The following is a 16,867-nucleotide window of genomic DNA, read 5'->3' on the forward strand; positions in this document are numbered from 1 at the left end:
AAAGAAAGATGTTAATAGGACTATGTCAATTATATATGAAATTAGTTTTGGAAAACTGCTACAATGATTTATATGGAAACTCAGCTAGGGGGATTCGAGGAAGTCACTTAACAATCTTAACAAAACTGGATTTTCTACAGTTAGGATATATGTTTGTTTGCTTGGTTATTTGATGTTTTCTTTTTATGTTTGTTGATATGTCTGTTTTAAATTTGGAAAACTAATTTAAAAAATGGAGAAAAAAAGATTCCAGGAGATTTCCTGGAAATTCCAGGGAGTAAACATGGGAACCTTTGCATGCAAGGCTGCTGCTGTACCAATGAGCTACTTTCTTTCCACCCTGTTTTGGCAGCTTCCACTTTGGTAGGTAAAGGTACCCCTGACCATTAGGTCCAGTCGTGACCGACTCTGGGGTTGTGGCGCTCATCTCGCTTTATTGGCCGAGGGAGCCAGCGTACAACTTCCGGGTCATGTGGCCAGCATGACTAAGCCGCTTCTGGCGAACCAGAGCAGTGCACGAAAACACCGTTTACCTTCCCGCTGGAGTGGTAGCTATTTATCTACTTGCACTTTGTGCTTTTGAACTGCTAGGTTGGCAGGAGCTGGGACCAAGCAACGGGTGCTCACCCCGTCGCGGGGATTCGAACCGCCGACCTTCTGATCAGCAAGCCCTAGGCTCTGTGGTTTAACACACAGCACCACCCGTGGTTGCCATATTTCCAACAGTGAAAATCCAGACAGAGCTTTCCCCCCCACCAAAGTTGTTGAGCTTCACCCTCCCCCAGACGTTTTTGCAATTCCAGCCCAGACACTGTTGCCGACTGCAGTATTCAGGATATGTCCGGACGTATGGCAACCCTAACTTTGGCAGTCCCAGGGGCAAGCAGCAGATTAGACTAATTCATAGAGTATAAGGCTGTCAATGTCTACTAGTCATGATGGCTATGTTCTACCTCCATTGCCTCTGAATACCACTTGTTGGGAATCGCAGGTGGTGACAGTGATGTTGCCCTCAGTTCTTGCTTGCTGGCTTCCCACTGGGGCACCATTGGTCACTGTGAGGACAGCGCTGGACTAGATGGGGTTGTGGCCTGATGTGATGGAAAAATTTGTTTTGCTGGGCAGGTTAGGTCCACCAGTGTTTTTCTTTTTCTTTTTCCCTGCCAGCAAACAGTTAACGAATGGCAGCTTATGATTGGCCGGGGTTCCAGGATGGGGGAGTTGAAAAGGAGAGGATTTGGAGAGACAGTTTGAGTTAGTTTTTGGAGTATGTTGGGACTGAGGTTGGGAGAATAGGTTTGGAGATAGGTTAGGAGTCAGGGAGTGAGAGGAGAGTAGGTTCTGGGTAGAAACTTCCTTTTTTTAAAAAAAGATATTTATTAAAGTTTCAGAAATTATATAATCAAACACAACAATACAAACAAACACAAACAAGAAAAAACAAGTATAATTTCAAATCCTTATTTTCTTAAAACTTACTTCACCAACCTCCTCATACCTCCCCTTTCTGCATTCCAATTTCAAATATTTAGTTCAGCAAATCCTCACCCTTAATTTTATCTAATTGTTAACCTTTCTTTTGACTTAATCTTTACAGCTGTAATCCACTTACTTTCTAAAGCCACATCATTTTAACACTCATTAATTTTACAATGTTTCTTAAGATAGTTCTTAAATTTCTTCCAATCTTCTTCCGCCGTCTCTTTCCCCTGGTGTCGGATTCTGCCAGTCATTTCTGCCAATTCCATGTAGTCCATCACCTTCATCTGCCATTCTTCCAAGGTGGGTAGATCTTGTGTCTTCCAATACTTTGTGATGAGTATTCTTGCTGCTGTTGTAGCATACATAAAGAATGTTCTGTCTTTCTTTGGCACCAATTGGCCGACAATGCCCAAGAGAAAGGCCTCTGGTTTCTTAAGGAAGCTATATTTAAATACCTTTTTCATTTCATTATATATCATTTCCCAGAAAGCCTTAATCTTTGGGCATGTCCACCAAAGGTGAAAAAAGTACACTCTGAGGAATATATCACAAGCTAGAGAAAGGAGTCTCTGAGCTTAGTGTGAAGGACAGTGTGTAGTGTGACCTGTAAGAGTAATTAAGCCAGGAATTAACTGGGAGGCTGAGGCTGAGCCAAGAGAAGTAGAAGTTGTGACGATACAGTCTACTTCCAGTCAGGAGAGGAGAGATTCTTCTACAAAAAGAGAAGACTCCGAAACCAGTGATTCTCTGTTACTTGGAGTATCTTGGGAGTAGGGTTGTCTAATGGGTGTGTAACTGAAAGGAAGTACCACCTTGTTTAAGAACCAAAATATTATGTGGCAACAGCTGTGCAACAACTGAGAAGGAACTGAAGTGAAATAACATTATAATCTGAAGTATCCTATGTTTTACCCACTTTGTGTCATAAACTTCATTTGTGAAATAAAATCTCTCTTGTTTATTTGATCAAATCCTGCCTGGGACTCCAAATTATTAAATTTTCCCTCACACAAGTCCCCCCACAAGATAATTTGGGATAGTTCATAGGAATTCGTGGAACTGGTGTTCTGTGAGGTGGGTGCACTATATTTAAGTGAGGGCGGGCCCAACGGCACCAGGGGGAAAAGTAAAAGTGCTGTTGCGCTGTCACTCCTGATATATATATATATATATATATATATATATATGCAGGTTTTGGTGTCTTCGGGTGTCTTCCCGTGTAAGAGTCGGGGTGTCTGGGCGACGTTTCGACGAGGTCTCACTCGTCATCTTCAGGCTGGTGCTTTCGGCTTCTTGTTACTGGAACAGAGCAGAATCTGGTGTTTGAGTTCCTATAAATACTGTTGAGGGGTGTGGTGTATAGCCTCCAACGTTTTGGGCAGAGAGGAAGTTCCTAGATTAGTGTGCCTTTTCTTCTTTTGTTCCTTAATTACTTGAGGGATATCTTGAGTGATTTCATGAGTGATATTCTGAATACCACTGGGTGGGTCATTAAGTGTAGATTAGTTGCTAAAGCTTTCGTGTCTTGACCTCTTGAGCTTGTGAAGAGTTTTTCTGAGAAGATGGCTGTGCTGCATTTTATAGGAACTCAAACACCAGATTCTGCTCTGTTCCAGTAACAAGAAGCCGAAAGCACCAGCCTGAAGATGACGAGTGAGACCTCGTCGAAACGTCGCCCAGACACCCCGACTCTTACACGGGAAGACACCCGAAGACACCAAAACCTGCATTCCTGTACCCGTGAAAATCTACGAAAGCATATATATATATATATATATATATATATATATATATATATATATGGGAAAAGCTCATTTTTCTGGAAATCTACATTACCTCAGAAGTGGGACAGAGCTTCTGAAATCACCCTCTCTTTTCTCTTCCGTGGATTCTACTTGTTCAAGCTTAGCTGGAGCATAAGGTGCAAAAATTAGGACAATGTTCCAAAGAGTGGTAATCTAGCAGTTTATCTATCTCTGATCATCTTCTGGAAATCTTCCAGGATTATGGGTTTACAAGGAGAGATTAGCAAAATAACTGAAGAACCTTCAGGTTAGTAAATAGGAGGATTAGAAAGCAATGGTGGGGAAGGCTCTTTGGGACGATGGATCCTCACCAGAAGCAATAAATAAAAGCTGATCTTAAACTATTGGGTAGAGAAGGGAGAAGGAAGATGATCAAGTGTGAAATTGCAGAAGGAGAGTTAGGGGGTGGGGTTTAGAGGCTATTAGGGATGTGAAGATTCTCCTGCTTCCATTCCCTTACTATTCTCTGGATTTTCCCTGCCATTTCTGCCACATCTGCTGAATTTTAGCTTAAACAGGACAATGTTTAGCTTTAATTCCAGAGGTGGAACAACAACAACAACAACAATCTTGGTTTAATTTATATATTTCTTTTCTTTTTTAAATATAGTTTTGATTTCCAATATATAAGAATTGCAAAAAACAACATGCCACCCTCCCTGCTTGTTAAGTTTGCCAAAGTCCAGTCTGTGATTTCAGTAGTTGCCATTCTTCAGGATTGTCAGTGAAGTATTTATAAAAGGATGCCATATTTCAACAAAATCATCTACATCGTTTGCATTATTCAATGCATGTAATCTCTTTGTTTTTTCTGATACGGCAATAGACCATACATTCTTCTTCCAGCAAGAGATGTTATTATTAACACCGATTCATTATTTGCTTTCCAAATAGTGAAAGACATTTTAAAACAAGTTTTAAGACAAGACGAAAAGCTTAATGAAGCAGACACTTGCGGTAAAAGACCCAGCTGGAAAAGCCCATCAGAACAAAGATGTTTTCTTTTCTTATATATATAATTTGTAGTAAAATTTTTGTTTTACAATTTAAAATACTCATTTTACATCCTTAAGATATCAATGACTTCCCTTCTTCTCTTTCCATGGTCCATTTTACATATCATAAATCCCTGCATATTTTACAAAAACTATACCATTCCGTATTCCATTATTGCATCCATCAAAACTCATTCAAAACTTCCCTGTTGAATTTATCTTAATGCCGCCAGCATTTTCAGCTGTACACAATTATTTCCCTTATATTCAATAAACGTTTTCCAATCTTCTCTAAATTTATGTTCTTTTCATTCCCTTATTCTATAAGTTAAGTCTGCAAATTGTGTATATTCCGTCAACTTAAGCTGCCATTCTTCTTTGGTTGGGACCTCACTCATTTTCCATTTTGGGGCTAACAAAACATGGGCCACAGTAGTGGCATGCATAAATAACCAATTCAAAAGGTCAGAACAAAAACGTTTTCAATCATTTCCAGAAAGTACAGAAAGCGGGTGCCAGTTATATCCAGACACAAATACGATTCCACCGAATGTGGGCATCCATACTAAAAGTCCTGCTCTGAGTTCTTGATCTTATGCAGTGTGCTATATAGAGAACCTAAGAAAAGCCAAGTTGCATCTACCAAGGGCAGTATTCTGTTCTCACAGTGGCCTATGAGATGCCAGAAGGGCTCTTATTCATAGCTGTCAACTTACAGATTTGAAAATAAGGGACCAGCCGCCTCGAAAATAAGGGATCAGCAGCCAAAATAAGGGATTTTCAGAGCACAGGTATGTTCAACTTCTGAGCCCCTCCAAGCCAATGGCAGAAAGCCCAGCCAGCAGCCAAACGAAGCCTCAAGAGGTGGTTCCCACAGCACAGCAACCCGGCAAAGGGGATGCAGCAAGGAAAACCACCGTCACCTCTCCGCTGGGAAGCGCTGAGCAAAGGCGAGTCCCTAGACAACGCGGCCGATTTGATCAGCACAAGGCATGCAAGCTCCACCCCCCAGTCGTTCTTAGACTCCTTATTGGGTGAGCAAAGCAGCCAAGCAACACAGTTGGAGCCTCCCTCCTCCCTGGCCGGCAGGGAGGGAAGGAGAGGACCTGCTTCCTTTGAAACTTGGGAAATTTAAGGGACATCATCAATAAGGAACAGCAGCGGGACATGGCGCTGGGATAAGGGACTTTCCTGCCAAATAAGGGACGGTTGACAGCTATATTCTTATTGTGTGGCTCTTTGCCCAGGACTCTGAGAGAAGTGGGGTGCAAGTCCAGTGCACTCCTCCAAAGGGACTATGGAGGGGAGTTATCCTAAATATCCCACATGGAGAAAAGACATCATAGACAACCTAAGTCTTCTAGGGCAGTATTTCCCAACCTTGGGTCTCCAGCTGGTTTTGGACTACAGTTCCCATCATCCATAGTTAGCAAGACCAGTGATCAGGGATGATGGGCAGTTGTAGTCCAAAAACAGCTGGAGACCAAAGGTAGGGAAACACTGTTCTAGGGAACCTGTTGCCTTCACAAACAACAACATCCTTCTTTGAGGATGAAAAAGAAATCAAGGCTAAAAACTACGAACGATCTTGCTGCCCAGGAGAGGTTTATTCTGGCACGGGGCTGGTGCTCAGCTGCCATTTCTGATGCTTTGAATCGCTGTGCATTTCTGCTGAATTGCATTCATTGTTTGAATTTGTTTGTTTTCTCGCCTTGTTTCTCGTTTGTTTTCTGTTGCGTTTTTGGTATGATTGTGGAGAGTATAACATTTCCGGGGTTTCAATGCTGTTATGATTGTGAGCTGCTTTGAGCTCAACGTCATGGCTGGAAAAGCAGAACACAAATATTAAATCGAATCAAATTTAAGACTGGGAAAATAAGAAACACAGAGAAACAAAGATTGACACATTCATCCATCCCTTCTAGGGACAGAGGCAAAAGTGGGTGGAGCAACAAATGTCTTCCTTCCTTCCTTCCTTCCTTCCTTCCTTCCTTCCTTCCTTCCTTCCTTCCTTCCTTCCTTCCTGTTTGCTTTTGTATAACTAGTCTAGTTCCTGCAGACTCACACCTCACATTCTATCCTCCATCCAGGTCACTAAGAAGCATAATAGGAGCTCACATTCCATCTGGGCAAAAACACTCAAGGAGGATGCAAATCAGGGCCAGTAAGGGGAGGGGCCTGAGGAAAAGGGTGTGGCCTGAGGAAAGGATGTACAGCCTGGGGAGTGGGTGTAGTGTCGAGAGAATCACAAAGATTTGAAGTTCCTCACCCCTAATTTAGATGGTTTCATTTTATCACTTGCTCTCATCTTCCACCTTGTTTCTAGGCTAAACCTTTCCTTCAATGCCTTTTCCTTCCCCCCCTTTTGGTCAGATGTCTTTTATTTATTTTAAAAATAAAACAAGCACTTTCCCTCTTTCACGTCACAGCTGATGTTTCAAAGCTCTGGGCCACAGGACATCTGCATAGGTGCAGATAAATCTTGTTGGCATTTTAATTTTCTCTCTGGAATTTTTGTTTTGCCACAGTGGCCTAGAGGAATTCTGGGAGCGCGTTCGGTGATTGCTGTCCTTATGAAAGCAGCTGTTCCGTGAATGTTGGGTATTTTGTTACCTCATCATAAGCAGGAGAGATATTATGGCACGGAAGGGGCTGCTCAGGCAATATCCAGCCCTTTTCTCATTCACTGGGGTCTCCCTGATTGATTTAACATGTCAACTCGAGAGCACTCAGTCATCTCTGATAGTTGTTCGACTCCATGTTATTTATGTAAACGATGCTTTGCTTTGCTCCTCTTCTTTCGTACCAATAAATCTAGCTGGACAAAAGATAAGAGCCCTTTCCTTGAGGGATTACAATAACAGCAGTGGTCTGTTTCAATCTTCCTAACTATGAGGAGGAAGACATGGGCAAGTCCATTCAGGGGCTTATGAGAAAATGGGAGAACTCACTGGGAAAGGATGAATAAAATCAGGAGTGATGAATGGAATCTTCAGCAATTAAAAATGGATTGAAAGTCCAATAGGAACTTAGCCCTGGCTTACATTAAATTGGGAAGCTTGATTAGAGCACCTGAATTTTCCATTGGAGGAGCCATTTGCTCTATACGTTTAAAGCAGTACCATTAACCTTTAAACAGTTGTGGCTTTGCCCCCCCCCCCAATCCTGAGAACTGTACTTAGCTAAGGGTGCTGAGAGTTGCTAGGAAATCCCTCTTTATTTCCCGCAGAGCTACAATTCTCAGAGTGGTCTCACAGACAATTCCTTTCCCCAGGGAACTCTGGGAATTGTAAATATTCCCTATATCGCAAAATTCAGAGACGTTCGAACTTAGAAGGGGAGCTAAGCTTTGGTTCGCATTGTTTCAGAAAGTATGGATGAGGTGGGCTGGCCTTTAAATGGAAACAAAATTGAATTTCTCTGCTATCTCTAGTGGTGGGTGAAATGTTACATGTTTAGTTGAATTATTGGTTGATATTAAATGCCATATGACTTCCTTTTAAACAAAGTGTTGGTAAAGAGTAGGTGGAAGCTTGGATCATCTTGGTGTGCTTCTAGGCTGCTGGCATTTTAGGGTGCAGTTCAATCCAATGCTGAGATTTTATATGCAATTTTATGTAAAGTACAGTACACACTTGAAGTATACTTGGAGTCGAGAGTGGATTTCATGGTCTTTATTCAGCTCATAGTGGTGAGGAGGAATGGAAGTTCCCCCAGAATGTCTGCTTTATATACATTATTTACACAATGGGCCCCACGTGATTGGCTAATTCCAGGATTCACCTGTAGGCCAATCAGGTTGTGGATTCACTTCCACCTGGAGCTGGATTGGGTGGCTCCTGTGAACCAATCAGACTGCTGCATTCTAGACCCTATTGTTCTAGGACCAATCAGACTGCTGCCTTTTGGATCTTATTCAACTCAGTACATAACAACACTTTTAAAATGTAAAGTACCATAAGCACTTTTCAATGCTTTCATCCATCAAACTTGCATTTTGCATGCATCTTTCCTGCAAAGTACATATATTCATGCTCAAGTTTTGCACACAAAAATTGTACATCGTGAAATTGGAAGAAGCACATCGTCAGAGCGGGAGTTGTGTTCTGATGTGCAAGCCGTTTGGGCTTTGTTGTTGTTGTTTAGACGTTTAGTCGTGTCTGACTCTGTGACCCCACGGACCAGAGCACGCCAGGCACTCCTGTCTTCCACTGCCTCCCGCAGTTTGGTCAAACCCATGCTGGTAGCTTCGAGAACACTGTCCAACCATCTCATCCTCTGTCGTCCCCTTCTCCTTGTGCCCTCAATCTTTCCCAACATCAGGGTCTTTTCCAGGGAGTCTCCTCTTCTCATGAGGTGGCCAAAGTATTGGAGCCTCAGCTTCACAATCTATCCTTCCAGTGAGCACTCACATTCCTTCAGAATGGATAGGTTTGATCTTCTTGCAGTCCATGGGACTCTCAAGAGTCTCCTCCAGCACCATAATTCAAAAGCATCAATTCTTCGGCGATCAGCCTTCTTTATGGTCCAGCTCTCACTTCCATAAATCACTACTGGGAAAACCATAGCTTTAGCTATATGGACCTTTGTTGACAAGGTGATGTCTCTGCTTTTTAAGATGCTGTCTAGTTTTGTCATTCCTTTTCTCCCAAGAAGCAGGCGTTTTTTAAATTTCGTGACTGCTGTCACTATCTGCAGTGATCATGGAGCCCATGAAAGTACAATCTCTCACTGCCTCCATTTCTTCCCCTTCTGTTTGCCAGGAGGTGATGGGCCCAGTGGCCATGATCTTCGTTTTTTTGATGTTGAGCTTCAGACCATATTTTGCGCTCCCAATGGCTTGGCTCATTGCAAAAAGGGGACCCAACGAGGACTGGAAAGAACCCCACCCATCTTTCTTTTTAACTGCCTCAATCAAAACATGACTCCCTTTCTGGAGCAACAGGTAGGCTTTTGAGAAGCACCTCCCTTCCTTCTTGTGCCAAATCCAGAGGGTCCCAGAGCCAATCGGAAAAGGGGTGTTTAATCCCAAGGTTACAGACTGACATGGCCGGTCTCTTTTTCACACTGCTGAACCCAGTGAGCAATCTGCTTCTGCTTGAGCCCGAGTCATGTGTATTAAAGGAAATGATTGCTTCTAAGGAGATTTATTGTAGGTCATTCTCCAAGGAGGAGGAGGCAAGGGGGAAAAATTGTGCTAACATTATCTCTCCTGGCTCTTGTATGGCTGTTAAACATTTTTTTAAAGGGAGGGGGATGATAGATAGATAGAAAGACAGGAGACAGATGGATGGTGGCCGGGGAGGGGGGAGATAGAGAATCACATGCTCTCTGAATACTGGTGGCCACCTCCTCCTTCTCTCACTGTTACCATGTCATCAGGAAAGGAAAGAGCCTGGTTTCCTTATCCCTTCCTCCAACTCGGCACCCCCTCCTCTGCACAGCGCCGATTTATATGAAAATTAAGATTACAAATTAAAGCCAGGCTATCCCAGTTTCCAGCTCATCAGCCCTCCAATAAAAATGATGTTGAATTTCTTTCTCTGTGCATAATTCCCAGGAGATTACCCCGTCCTTACAGCTTAGCTGTGTCCCTGATATAAAAGATCTCTATCCACTTTTATTGAAATCAAGAACTAACATCATAATCCTAATATTGAGGTATAATCTTCATTAGTGCCTGACCCTCCTGAGGGTTCCCTCCCCCCCCGAATCGCCCCTTCCCCCTACCAGTTTCCTCTCTCAATTGCTGCAGTTTATATTCATTTGGCTGATAATCTCTTGGTGTTTACCTTTAGGTGGATAAGATTATAAACCGAATCATGATAGAGGAGGGACGGGGGGAAAGTTTTCTGAAAATCCTCATGGTCACACCCAATCTTGAGCACACTATTATTGAATGACACTGCTATATTAGACATAGTTTGGCCTTCTGAATCAAGAGCTGTTGCCCGTCTTGCACCTAGAGTGGATTTTTAAAAAAATAACCTTTATTACAAAATAATTTACATAGAACATAAACACAACAAAAAGCAACATAAACAGACCATGTTGTTTAGTCGTTTAGTCGTGTCCAACTCTTCGTGACCCCATGGACCAGAGCACGCCAGGCACTTCTGTCCTCCACTGCCTCCCGCAGTTTGATCAAACTCATGCTGGTAGCTTCAAGAACACCATCCAACCATCTCATTCTCTGTCGTCCCCTTCTCCTTGTGCCCTCCATCTTTCCCAACATCAGGGTCTTTTCCAGGGAGTCTTCTCTTCTCATGAGGTGGCCAAAGTATTGGAGCCTCAGCTTCACGATCTGTCCTTCCAGTGAGCGCTCAGGGCTGATTTCCTTCAGAATGGAGAGGTTTGATCTTCTTGCAGTCCATGGGACTCTAAAGAGTCTCCTCCAGCACCATAATTCAAAAGCACCAATTCTTCGGCGATCAGCCTTCTTGATGGTCCAGCTCTCACTTCCATACATCACTACTGGGAAAACCATGGCTTTTACTATACGGACCTTTGTTGGCAGACCATAGACACTGACTAACAACACCTCATTTGACATTACATACCCTTTAAGTTCCGATTCACCTCATTGTGCTTTTTATACCTTACTAGCCTATATGCACTTCATTTTTATTCTTCTTTTCAGTTAATTATCAGGAAAACTTTTTTTCTTTATAATTTCCTTAAACTTCAAGAGTCATTCCAAATCTGTCAGGAGATTTGTGTTATTACAGTGCTTTTCAAGATATTCTTTGAACATTGTCCAATCTTTACTAAATTTCTGGTTAGAATTTCCCCTTATTCTCCCCATCATCCTTGCAAGTTCTGAATATTCTATCATCTTTGCTTGCCAATCAGTTTTTGTGGGGGTTGTTTTTTGTGTGTGGAATCTTATGACCAATAGGGACGCAAAAGGCAACACAGATGTACACACACAACCTAATTCACCCATGTAGCTGCAGGTTTAGAAATTGCCCCTCCCAAGAAGACACACATCTGCATATTTGCATATGTGGATATACATAAGAGCATAAGAAGACCCTTGTAGGTCAGACCAATGGCCCATCTCATCCAGTATCCTGGTCTCACAGTGACCAACCAAATCCCTGTGGGAGATCAGCAGGCAGGATTCGAGCCTTCAACTGCAGCGGCAGAGCATAGCCATCCTAGCTAGTAGCCATCAATAGCTCTCTCCTCCATGAATTTGCCCAGTCCTCTTTTAAAGCCATCCAATATGGTAGCCATCATTGGCTTCTGTGCAAGCAAGTTCCATAATTTGACCATGTGCTGCATGAAGAAGGACTTTCTTTTACCATCCCTGAATCTTCCAACATTCAGCTTTGTTGGACGTCCGTGAGTTCTAGTGTTATGAAAGAGGGAGGAGAACCTTCCTCTATCCATTTCCTCCATGCTATTATGGACATCCATGGCTGGTGAACTTGGAAATATTCACTACATTTGAATAAAATCGCAACACATCTAACAGTCATTAGAAGGTCTTTTCTAGTTCTGGTAAGCAGTATGCAGACTGTGTTAAATAAAACACACACACACACACACACACACACACACACACACAATGAGGAATCTGTGTTCCTGCTCTCCTGGTCTGCTGTCTGCTGTCCAGGCTTATACTGCTGATGGGCATCTTCAAAACACCTGCTGCTGTCTCTTGTCACTGAGGCCATATTCACAACATACAGTGGTACCTCGGGTTACAGACGCTTCAGGTTGCAGATGCTTCAGGCTACAGACTCCGCTAACCTGGACATTGTACCTCAGGTCAAGAACTTTACCTCAGGATGAGAACAGAAATCGCGTAGTGGTGGCACAGCAGCAGCGGGAGGCCCCACTAGCTAACGTGGTACCTCAGGTTAAGAACAGTTTCAGGTTAAGACCGGACCTCCAGAATGAATTAAGTTCTTAACCCGAGGTACCACTGTAGATTTAAAGTGCTATGATGCCAGTTTACACAATCATGGCTTCCCCCCAAAGAATGCTGGGAGCTGTAGTTTGTTAAAAGCGGAGAGGGATTGGCTGTTGAACCACTCAGGGAACTGTAGCTCTGGGAAGGCAATAGGGGTCTCTTAGCAACTCTCAGCACCCCCAGCAAACAGCCCTTCTTCATAGGGAAGTCTGGGAATTGTAGATCCAGAATCTAATCAGTTATCTCCAAACAACTCTCAGGACCCTTCAGAAACTACAGCTCCCAAAATTCTTTGTGGGAAGTGAAGACTGCTCACAGTGCTTTAAATGTATGGTGTGAATGGGGATGGCCCGTCAAACAGAGGTCTGTCTTCCTCAACTTGCATATCTAAGGTTCATCTTGCTCTGAGTATTTGCAAATCTGAGGCCTAAATCAACAAACAGGTCTTCCAGAATGAAGACTGGCATATACTGGAACCAGAGTTGCCATCTCTCTCTCTCTCTCTCTCTCTCTCTCTCTCTTTCAGCTGGGCTCTGTTCTTCAGGCTGTGGAGAGCTTCATTGGAGGTTTCCCAGCAGATAAGCTGGCTTTGAAAGGCAGAAGAGCAGGCCAGGCTGGTTGTTCCAGTGAGTTGGCCACCTCATTTGAAAGCGAGAAGTAGCCTATTATGCATTGTGGGCTGATTGCTACAAAGCAGAAGCACTGTTTGATACAGTTCTCTCTCTTTCCTCAGAAAGCCTTTCCTCAGCTGAGTCCAGTTAATTACCATTTCTCCCCCTTCATAGCTTTAATAGCCGTGGGCTCTGCCTCAGGCAGTTAACTACCAGACTAGTCATTAAATACTGGTCAAGATGATTTCTTCAAGATTAGAGTCTCGGCTTTTTATGATTAAAGCCGTGGTTTCCCACCGCAATGGAGGGAAGGAGAGGGAAACAAAAGAGGGACCCTGCAGTTCTGTCTTTGTCACTTGTGGCACCCAGCGGCGGTCTTGTGCAGGGACCCCATGGAAGCCTCACGCTATTAATTCAGATGCACCCAAATTAAAACTTGGCTGCGAACCTTGAGCCCCTTAGTCCAGAGTCCTTACTCAGAGCAGCATTTATGGGAGTGTCGTTAAAGGAACGAAGGGTTGGATCAGGGGTCAACAGGGGGCCAGTCCAATGTCCCTCAGAGCTTGTGGGGGCTGGACTATATTTTTTTGGGGGGAATGAATGAATTCCTATGCCCCACAAATAACCCAGAGCTGCATTTTAAATAAAAGCACACATTCTACTCATGTAAAAACACACTGATTCCCGGACCGTCCGCAGGCCGGATTTAGAAGGCAATTGGGCCAGATCTGGCCCCTGGGCCTCAGTTTGCCTACCCATGGGTTGGATCATGGAGGTACAGCTACCAGTCATGGTGGCTGTGCTCTTCCTCTATAGTCAGAGGCAGCAACACTCTTGAATACCAGTTGATGGAAACCACAGGAGGGCGGCTGTTAGAATATTCTGTTCCACCTTAAAACAGATGTGCGGATTGTTGTATGCCACATGTCTGTTTACACTCCAACACAGCTTGCTGGGAACTTCCATTTTGCTTATGCTGCTTGCTTGGAAACAGAAGGGAGAAGACATGTTTTTCCTTTGTCCTGATATACACTGAATAAACTGCCTGTAAATATGTTCTCACAGCCGTCTCCTGCCACTTCTCTTTGCGCAGTGTTATTTACTCTGCTGATGAGAGCGTGCTCCAGCTTCTGAAGGCTTCTGAAGCTGCGGGTCACTGTTTCATGCTGAGCCAAGGACTGGAGATCGTTTGGCTACCGGCCGGTAGGCTGGAGCCAGCTGGGGGCTTGCAAATTGCCCCCGTTCCCTTGGAAGCATTCCAACAGTGGCATGCCCTTTTCCTCAGGTCCTGCTTGTGGGTTTCCTACCAGGATCTGGTTGGCCAATGTGAGAACAGGATGCTGGACTAGACGGGCCATTGGCCTGATGCAGTAGGCTCTACGTATGCTCAAATGTTCAAATGCTTGAAGACCTGCCAGGAGCAAACACAAAGGTATAGCACAGATGATATAGCGCACATGCGCGCACACCCACACCACAAAGAGATGCCATGATGTGGCAAAATCAATTTAAAACTGGGAAACTGAGGAACCAGAAAACTCAAAATATCACAGTGGCCATTTTGAGTTGCTAAAGTAGATGGGCCCTTGGCCTGATCTGGCAGACTATTCTTACGTTCTTCCCCCCAACCCTATGATGTGCTGCTAGTGTCTGTTGGAGGAATAAGGAACCTGATGTCTTCCAGATGCTGTGGACTCCAACTTCCATAATCAGTTGCCAGGGACTGGACTGAACAGGAGGAATGGAAAATAATAATAATAATAATAATAATAATAATAATAATAATAATAATAATAATTTATTTATACCCCACCCATATGGCTGGGTTTCCCCAGCCACTCTGGGTGGCTTTCAACAGAATATTAAAATACAATAGTCTATTAAACATTAAAAGCTCCCCTAAACAGGGCTGCCTTCAGATGTCTTCTAAAAGTCTGGTAGTTGTTTTTCTCTTTGACATCTGGTGGGAGGGCGTTCCACAGGGCGGGTGCCACTACCGAGAAGGCCCTCGGTCTGATCAGTTCCTCTCCAAAGAGGAAGAGGAGTGAGAAGTTTTGCCCCACCGCCGCCTCCAGTAGTTTCAGGGAGACAGGGATGATGTGCAGCTGAATGAGGAAATCCCTAGTTACGAGATAGTGGAGGAGGAGGAGGAGGAGGAGGAGAAGTTAGAGAGCAGACAGCAGAGACCTCATTGGAGGGTATGGAAGACCCTTCTAGTCCAAGGGCTTGCCAGTCCATCTGCATTCAAGAACAGAGAATGTGGAGGGATGTGACTTCCTGTGACTTCCTGTAGGTTTCCAGGATGTTGTTGGGGACGGAAGAGGAGGGACTCAGAGTAGCCAACATCTCCTATGTGTGGAGACATGGATCTTTTATCTTGCAACCAGAGGGCTGAATAAAAAGTCATAAAATACAAACTGTTTGTTCTTCTTGCCTCTGAGGCTGCCGAGGGAGGAGAGGATATGCCACGCCTGACGTCAATTGTCAAAGATTGTAGGACCTGCAGTCCAGCATTGTGGTTCGAGGACCCGATCCCTGCTTAGTGAAATGAAGACACACGGACACGTAATATAAGGTTAATGGGCAAGAAAAGGCCACAACTTTATTGATTACAGCAAGTGAAAAGGTATTGGCTTAGGCATTGGATCACGACAATTGACTCCACCCACTCAAAGAGGGGTGAGCCTAAAAAGGGGATTTATTCACCAGTAGGTGGAGCCTGTTGATGCTAATCCAACTATAAGCTCTCCCCTGATGTCACCGGGGGTCGTGCCATGGCCCCCCGCCACACAGGCATCGGACAGGATCCATGACAGCCGGATTCCTTTAACGGAATACCCAAAATTGAAGGTGTAGGCGATGGCCACAACTAGCCCTTCCCCACACCACAAACACATTCCAATGCCTAACCTACCCACCAAAAGCAAGAAAGTTGTGACAATTGCTATGAGGTAGGTGAAAAAACCACAAGGCCTAATGCCAAATGGAAAAATTCCTACCAGGCTCCCTGGACAACCTGGGTGACCAACCTAAGGTCCATAGCAAGGCCAAGAGAAAAAACCAAAACCCTGAGCTCTAAGGGAGTGGAGGGTGGGTGACTCGCGATGGGAAGGTGGAAAATGAGGCCGCATGGCTGGCGCAGCAGCAAGTTGAGCTGCAAACCCTGCCCCCTCCAAGCCACCCGATTGGGGCCTTACCTGTGGGCGAGGTGCGCCAGCCAGGTGAGTGGGGGGAGCAGGGGGCAACGCCCCCTGCATGAGGCAGACATCGGGTCCCGCCCACAACCCCTCCCCTCTTTGCAAGAGGAGAGGCTTTGTCTGCAGAACCAGAAGTTCACCAGCCCTTATTTACACCCACAGACTCTCGTCTCTTCTTTTCACCCTTATTTCTCTCTCTCGGGCGACAATCCTAACCCCACTTACCATGGAGTAAACCCCACTGAGTTCAACAGGACTTACTTCTGAGTAGAGATAGTTTGGATTTATTTATTTAATTTCACCCACACAGATGCCAAAATAAATGATACTTATCTGATGTGGTTTCTACAGCCCTGGCGAAGCCATTAGAAGTTGATGTTGTGTTGCCACAGTAGTAGTTCTGATCGAAATAACTGGAAAAATCCCCCAGACGTTTAAAATTATGATTTTTAAAGGTTGCCTATATTATCCTGCCAAGCGGTAAGGAACAGTTTGCCAAACATTTGCTTATTTTATTACAGGACTTGTACCCCACCATTTTTACAAATGTCTTAAGGTGGCTAGCAATAAGATTTGTCAATTTGTTGTTGGCCATCCACCAAGTTGGAGGGGCTCATTTGACACCAACACAAACTTGAGCCTTTTGTATCGTAAGCCCAGAAATTCAGTAGATGCCTTCTGTTTTAGCCTGTACACAACAGTGAAAAATATATCTCCAAAATAGTCAATGGTCTCTGATTTTAAATTTTCGTGCGTTTTTATTATACATAAAGATAAGTGGGTGGTAAGGTCTTCTTTCTTCCTGACAAAGGTCCATATAGCTAAAGCTATGGTTTTCCCAGTAGTGAAGTATGGA

The sequence above is a fragment of the Podarcis vaucheri genome, assembly GCF_965113315.1.
Source record: "Podarcis vaucheri genome assembly, chromosome: 9".
NCBI classification, from domain to species: Eukaryota; Metazoa; Chordata; class Lepidosauria; order Squamata; family Lacertidae; genus Podarcis; species Podarcis vaucheri.